This window comes from Medicago sativa, chromosome 6, assembly GCF_051527215.1.
Source record: "Medicago sativa cultivar Bolivia chromosome 6, Bolivia_mono, whole genome shotgun sequence".
In the NCBI taxonomy this organism is placed as follows: domain Eukaryota; kingdom Viridiplantae; phylum Streptophyta; class Magnoliopsida; order Fabales; family Fabaceae; genus Medicago; species Medicago sativa.
Window position 1 is genome coordinate 94,547,053 of NC_140754.1, and position 8,433 is coordinate 94,555,485.

The 8,433-nt window shown below is 39.1% G+C and overlaps 1 pseudogene; it reads left to right on the forward strand.

Annotated features, from left to right (window-relative positions):
- Positions 1-333: 333 nt before the first annotated feature.
- LOC146918407 (uncharacterized) lies at positions 334-4,823 on the forward strand (annotated as a pseudogene).
- Positions 4,824-8,433: the final 3,610 nt, after the last annotated feature.

Consider the following 8,433-nt stretch of genomic DNA (forward strand, 5'->3'; position numbering starts at 1 on the left):
CCGCTTCAGATGCTTAAATGTTGGTCTTAGTTTCCTGGTTACGGTGATTTTGTTCGTGACAAATGGGGTTCTTTCCAATGTCAAGGTTGCGGCGACTATGTACTGAAAAAGAAGCTAAAATGATGAAAATATGTCTGAAGGAGTGGCATGTGCAACACGCAAAGAATATGGATAACAAAATTATGGCGGTTAAAAATCAAATCTCTATTTTAAATTCTAAAGCAGAATTGTCGGCATTGCTTGATGAGGAGTTGACGGAGCTTCATGATTTGTCTGTTAATTTGCACTCCTTGGCGAAGGTTCAAAATAATATTAATTGAACAAAAATCACGGATGACTTGGCTAAAGGAGGGAGATGCTAACTCAAAAAAATTTCATGGAGTTATGTCTGGTCGTTGTCACCATAATGCAATTAATATGGTGACGGTGGATGGTGCAAACGTCATAGGGGTGCCTAATGTTCGTTCAGTTGTATATAATCATTTTTCGAGACATTACAAGTCACTGAAAGCTGCTCAGCCAAGAGTGGATGGATTACACTTTAGTCAGTTGTCAGGTAAGGAAGCGGGGTCTTTAATCAAACCGTTTTCGCAGGTGGAAGTCAAGCAAGCTATTATGTATTGAAACAGTTTTAAAAGCCCGGGTCCTAACGGTATTATTGAATGATCCAAGAGTCGTTCTTATCATTTAATTGATGATTTCTCAATCCATTGAATGATAAGAAAGCATTAAGTTTGGATACAAAAAGTGATTATCAAAAAATTCATTCCATGTATAGAATCTATGTTTTGATAGATGATTATTCTAAACCTAGATTCAAAAGTATTTTTCAATCACTAATAATCAAACATGAGCATTAAAGTGCAAGAATAACATCAATATCAAATCAAATGCTAAAACCATATATTTATAGATCAAAAGATTACATGTTAGCTAAGATCAAGTACCTCTAATCCCAACAAAGGAGATTTAGCTACTCATTGTCATGGAAGCCTTGCAAGAATGAATTGAAAGAGAATGATTCATTACAACTTTGTGATCTCTCAACAAATGAGGAAGAATCCACCTTCTATCACTCTCACTCTATAAGAACTAGTCCTATCTCTCTCTCTCTCTCTCTAAATTATTACAAGTGAAAAGTATGAGAAACTAAGATGTCTTCATGAAATGGTTAAGTGGGCTATTTATAGAAACTCTGATCTGCATCAACTCACCTCGCGAGTTCCTTCATTCTCCATGGCGAGATGAGGTTCCTTCACCAGTGGGTTTGTGCCACATCACTTCTGAGAGGTTATGCCGCCCTATTTTGTGTCGCGAGTAATATCACTCGCCAGTGCGAGTTACTGATTTGCCGTTGCAAGTTGATGGCGAGTAAACAGGTCTTTCTGCCTCTTGCTCGCTTTTGCTACTCGCCACTGCAAATTGGAGGCGAGTGAATGGTGCTTTCTGTTTCTGCTTGCTCGCCATTGCAAGTTAGTGGCGAAGGAATTGTTGCTTCTGCCTCTGCTACACCCGCCATGGCGAGTTAGAGGCGGGTGAATCCATCATTCTGCCTCTTTTGTACTTTTCTCTATTTTTCTTCTTTGTTTAGTGTCTTGAGGTGAATTCCTGCACAAAAGGGTAGAGTAAGATATATAAAGCGTAATAGGGTAATTATCACTTATCTCTCGGCTTTTCCCTCAATAACTTGCAAAGCAAGTAACAAAAGTGCCTAAAATATATCATGAATTTAACACTTCCTAGCACTTATCAGGTATCAACTTTGGTTTTTTAAAGGAATTTTGGGAGTTAATCAAGGATGACTTTATGAGATTTTTAACGGAGTTTCATCGTAATGGGAAGCTGACAAAAGGTGTTAATTCTACTTTTATTGCTTTAATTTCGAAGGTGACCAGTTCGCAAAAGCTCAACGATTTTCGGCCTATTTCTTTAGTGGGTTGTATGTATAAAGTGCTTGCGAAGGTTCTTGCTAACAGGTTACGCAGAGTTGTCAGCAGTGTTGTTTCTGATTCATAATCTGCTTTTGTCAAAGGGAAACAAATTCTGGATGGTATCTTAATTGTGTTGAGTATTTGTGTTGGCTGCATTATTGCTAAAACAAATATCCTTGTTCTGTAAGTTGGAACCAATGTTCCAACATATGGTTAGGCAACTCTGTAAGATGTTGGATACAATGTTCCAACATCCTGGTACGGTTCAGTGTGCCTGGGTTCATGCCTATATGTACGCGCGCCCTTTACTGTTTAAGGAAACAATATTTCCTTAACTTATTGATAAAGCAACACGCATATCATCTAAGAATCAGCTGTGGAATATTTCTAAAGTAGATATTATATTTTAGGAAATATTTATTATTGATTCGGATCGCTCCTATAAATGTTCCGATATTTTAGGACTTTCCAGAATTGTTTCTGATTCTTGTTTTGCAGATTAGCTAAACCGATCTGCAGTGTGCTGAAGCCCAATGAATTATTTAGCCCGATCTGCTTCAGTATAAAAGGAAGACTTCAAGACCTAATTGCTCATTCAAGCCATCATTCTAAAAGTTAGATTTTTAGGTTTTAAGTCTTCATGTATTCTGCTCTTGTATCGTTTGTGATGCAAGTTTAAAATCTCTTAATGTGTGCCTTTCTTATATCGCCTGTGATACTTGTTTAGGACTGAGTGTGTGAGTTTGATACTCTTGTGCACTACACCGAAGTTGTGAAACAAGGTGCTAGTTGTTTGTGTTGGAAGGTAACTTCTACTTTTGTTTTGGTTGAGGTTTGATAAGGTCACTGGGGCAGTGACTGACCATTAGGATAGTGAGATGAGATCTCAGATCTTGGAGTTCCTAGACTAAAGTCTAGACGGGTAGGTCATAGGTCATATAGTGTAAACGAGGAGTTTACTGAGAGCTATTGAATAAGGACTACACTAGTGTATTTCCTTCCTGGCTTGGTAACCCCCAGACGTAGGCGTGTTGTGCCGAACTGGGTGAACAAACTCACTGTGTTCTTTACTTTCCTGTCATTTACTTTCCTGTTTTTATTTCTGTTTATCACGCGATGTTGAAACATTAAACGGAACATTGTAAACGTTAAAACATCTGACAGAACATATTAAAACAAGTACGCTAGAATTTCAAATTGCAAATGAAGCAGTTGATGAGGCGAGACGCATGAACAAAGAGCTGCTTTTGTTTAAGGTCGATTTTGTAAAGGCGTACGATTCAGTGGACTTAAATTATTTGGATTCTGTTATGGCTAAAATGAATTTTCCAACACTATGGCGGAAATGGATATTTGAGTGTGTGGGAACGGTGACAGCGTCAGTCTTAGTTAATGGGTGTCCAACTGATGAGTTTCCTATTGAGAGGGGTCTTAGGCAGGGTGACCCGCTTTCCCCGGTTTTATTTTTATTAGCCGCTGAAGGATTTAATGTTCTGATGTCAGCAGTTGTGGGGGCTCAGCTCTTTATTGGTTATAGAGTTGGAACGGTTGGAGATGTTAGCTTGACTCACCTCTAATTCGCAGATGACACTTTGATTATTAGTGACAAGAGTTGGCAGAACGTCCGTACTATGCAAGTAATTTTTCTTCTGTTTGAGGAGGTTTCAGGGCTGAAGGTGAATTTTAATAAAAGCATGTCGACAAGTGTAAATATATCGGATTCTTCGTTGTCGGAGGCTTCTTCGGTGATGAATTTTCGTCAGGGGACCATTCCTTTTGTTTATCTGGGACTCCCTATTGGTGGTGATTCTAGGAAGTTGTCTTTTTGGAAACCTGTTGTCGATCACATTGTTACTCGACTGTCGTCGTGGAATAATAAATTCCTTTCTTTTGGTGGTCGTCTGGTACTTCTGAAGTCTATACTGTCCTCTCTTCCGGTTTACTTTCTTTCCTTTTTCAAAGCTCCGACAGGTATAATTTCTTCTATTAAATCTATTTTTAAATTATTTTTTTTGGGGGGGGGGGGGGAGGGGTGGGGGTGAGGATAATAGAAAAATAACATGGATTAATTGGGAGTTTATATATACTCCTAAGGAGGATGGTGGTTTGGGGGTAAGGAGGGTGAATGCTTTTAATACTTCTTTACTGGGGAAGTGGTGTTGGAGGATGTTGATTGATAAAAGGGGTTGTGGTATCGAGTCTTGAAATCGCGATACAGGGAGGAGGGGGGCGGTTGAAGGAGGGGGGAACCTGAGTTCAGTTTGGTGGAGGACGTTATGTAGGGTACGGGAGGGGGTCGGCGATGGTGTAGGTAGTTGGTTTGAGGAAAATATCCGGAGGTCAGTGGGTGATGGGAGGGACACTTTATTCTGGTACGACACATGGGTGGGGGAATTACCTTTGAGATTGAAATTTCCCCGCCTTTTTGATTAGGCTGTATATAAAAAGCGAACAGTGGAGGAGATGAAGAGGTTGGGGTGGGGTGTGGATGGTAGGGCGTGGGAGTGGAGATGTCGGTTATTAGCATGGGAGGAGAAGAGTGTGGGGGAATGTCATGTTTTACTTCATAATGTTGTTTTGCATGAAACATCGACTGATACTTCGCGATGGCTGTTAGACCCTATCCATGGTTACTCGGTCCGAAGCACATATCATTTTCTTACTACATCAGGGGAAGCTGTTGATAGGTCGTTGGTTGATGATGTGTGGCACAAGCTCATTCCTTCAAAGGTGTCCTTGTTCGTGTGGCGTCTCCTTCGCGAGAGATTACCTACTAAAGATAATTTGGCAAGGCAGAGAGTCATTCAAGCAGCAGATACGGCTTGCATGGCAGACTGCGATAACTTGGAAACGGCTAAACATTTGTTTCTAGGATGTGACAACTCTCTCTAGTTACTTGTGTTGCATTGGTTAGGTATTTCAGTGGTTCTTCCTGGAGAGCTTCTCCAGCATTTCATGCAGTTTATACATATGGATGGTTTGCCTAGGTTCTCTTTTCTTTTTATAAGAATAATTTGGTTCGCATCTGTTTGGGTGATTTGGAAGGAAAGGAACAATCGCGTCTTTAACAATGTGTCTTCAAGTCCTTCCGTTCTCCTAGAAAAGGTCAAGCTCAATTCTTTTTTCTGGTTAAAATCAAAACAGGTGGTTTTCTCTTACAACTATCATGACTAGTGGAAACATCCTTTACTGTGTATGGGTGTCCATTAGTTCTGCTTGTTTTGATGCGGCTTTTATTCTTTACGACACTTTAACATTGTAAATACTCTTGCTTGTTTTACCCTTTGCACACCTTGTGCGGGGTGATTCATTGTTAATATATATACCATTTTAGCTTATTTTGGCAATGAGAGAGAACAGAGAGAGTTAACGCGGTGCAACTTCAGCAGGCCTAGGACAACCGCGTCGGGGCAAATCACCGGTTGAGAGGAACATTTGGGAGGATAGGGGTCCAGCCAGGGATGCAGAAAATGGAGGGGATGGAGGAAATTGGTCTGTGGTCAAGTCTCAGAAGCGGAAATCGACGCAACCGAAAGCAAGAAGAATGGACAATTTTAGGGTTTCAGTGCGACAAGAAGATGAGAATTATGGGATGCAGGTTTTACAACGAGGATATGATAGGGTTCACAATCGGTCTGCTAAGGAATTAACATACGATAATCAAATGGATGGGGGAGGAGATGCGCGTCCTCCAGCAAGGGGTGGTGCACAAGCTGATCCTATATACACTCAACGATTGGTTTCTGATTCAAAGCAACATGGATATGCTCATTCATCTACTGGTAATTAGGTATCATTCTATTTCACCAATATTCCGAAATGTTTTCCTGTTTTTCTTCTAAGACAGCAGTTTGAGGTTTGTGGTGTTTTGACTGATGTCTACGTTGCACGTCAACGCAACGCTAGAGGTCAAGTTTATGGTTTCGTAAGATTTTCACATGTTAAGAATGCTGATAAGTTATCAAATTCCCTGAATAATGTCTAGTTTGGTCATCTGAGGGTTTGGGTTAGAGAGGCTCGGTTTGATAGGTTTGCGGAGAATGATAAGAAACCGCTTGTAGTTTCTAAATACGTTAGGTGTTTGGAGGAGGTAGGGGAAAGGAGAAAGGACGTGGTTCCGGCTGTTGGGGAGGGAGAAAAAAATGTGAGGTTTGGTGAGGGAGTAGAGGCGGAATTAGAAATGGGAAGAAGAGGGGAGGAAGAAAAAAGTGTGAGGGTGGGGAAGGTTGAGGTGCCAGTTAAGGTTGAGGATAGTAGGAAGAGGGAGGTTACTAATGAAGTAGATAAAATAGTCACAAGGAAGGGGGGGTTTGAATTGTGACCCTTTAAAAATTATCCTGAAACTTAAAAGTGATTCTCAAGTAGTTTACTTGGAATAGTTAAGTTAACTTTCTGACTTCAGAATGTTCTGAAGTTCATACACAAAAACTGTTTAATAAGATAAGTGTGTAAGTGTGTGTTGTGTATACTGAAATTAAAGAGTATAGGGAAGAAAGAAAGAACACACAGAGAGTTATAATGGTTCACCCAATGTGGGCTAGTCCACTCCTCACAATCTTGTGAGAGTTTCCACTATGATGCTTGAGATAACCTCTTAAGTCCTGCACCTTACAATCTTTGTTCACCTGAACAATTACAACCCTGTATTCTCTAAGCCTCAGCAGGCTTGCACCTTCTTGCTAAGTTAACCACTTAGACTTTTACAACCTTTGCTCAAACTAACACTTTAGTACCCCTAAAGCTAGATGAGACTTTGTTACAATTTGTATGAAGGGTGAATGTTTGTGAATCAAACAGAAGAGGAGGAAGAAGAAGTTATCTATGAAAGAGATAACAGACAGAATTGATTTACACTATAAAGAAGGTAAAAAGAGCCTTCAGTGATGATCAATTTAATTGCAAGAGCTTCAAACAAATTTAAGTTGTTTTCTTGTATGCTTTGCAACGGTGCAAGTTTTACTGAGCCTTTGATCTGTATTTATAGAGTCTTGGGGCTCATATAGCCGTTGTAGGGTGTCCAATGGTGTTATGCCATGTGTCCTAGGTCCCACAAGCTTTAACTTGAAATTCTGGGCAAACATTCTGATCTCTGATGAACATCAGAATGTTGTTGTGTTCATGATGATCTTCATTTGGGTTCATCATGATCTTCATCTGGGTTCATCATATATGAATGAACATATGAAGTTTTGGGCGTGTCATATGCTTTTCTTATGAATTTCTGGGCAATAACCAAAGTATGGGCTTTTCCACATACATCAGAATGTTCCTTACCCAGATCTGCCTAGGGACTGGTGCAGGAAGATATAGTGGGATTCTGCATCTTCATACACATGCTTTGATGGATTGTGTGGTCCTTGTTCTATACCAACTCCCGTGCGTGTCTATCTCTGATTGAACAAGACAGATTTACTTTGCTTTGGCTTTTTGCTTTTCACCTACTGTACTGTTCATAAAATAAGCATGTGTTGAGCTGAACATTCTGATCATCAGAATGTTCCGTTTGTTTCATTTAGGATGATTTTTAAGACTACCATTTGATGTAATCAATCGTAATAGTGAAACACAATGAAGAACAATGTTATTAACATCTAGGATGATATTCCCTTGTGAAATATTCCTAGTACATCAATGTTCATAGTCTTAAATGAACATTGAGTATCCTTTTCGACATAATCCTTGTATATGCCTTTAATGCTTGATTGATCCGTGCAAATGTACTTTCCTGGACATGTCTTTATGTTACATGTGTCTTGCATGACCTTGATCATTGTTCTTGAGATTCTTGGCTTGTGTAGGAACAACCTTCTGATCTCTGTCTGAACATTCTGATCTTCGAGCAACATTCTGATCTAACTTTCTGACCTCAGTGTAAGATCTTGAATTCAAATGTCCTTTGATTTCTTGATTCTTGGTATGATTTAAACCTTGTTCCCGTCTTAGTAAAACACTCAAGAGCACAAGTTAAATACCAAGGAATTAATCAAAGTCCATTAATTCTTTAATCATATTGGTTTATTATCTTTAAAATTAATTAGGGATTTTGCCTCAAAAATCTCCCCCTTTTTGAAGATGATAAACCTATGATTTAGGATTAAGGATTTTGATTATATATATGCAGAATAGCCGAGCTTGAAAATTTATTTTAATGCTCCCCCTCATTTTTATAATCAATTATGCAGAGTTTTTAAGAACTTTAAAAAGCTCCGCCTCAATTTCATAATATATTGCATAAAATAAAAAATATGCAAGATTGAACCAAAATCAATATTCATTCATTGATGTAAACAAGAAGTACATTACATGATAATTATGGTTCAAAACAAAAAAGGAAATCAAAGTGCATGTGATCAAGCAAAAATGAAGTTTATAAACTCCAATAACTATTGATCACTAGACCTACTTAGGGCCTAAAACTAAGAAAAACTTAAGACTTAAATCCTAAAGCTTCTCCCCCTTTAGTCATCTGCAAAAAGGATAGGGAGGAATAACACAGAAAGAT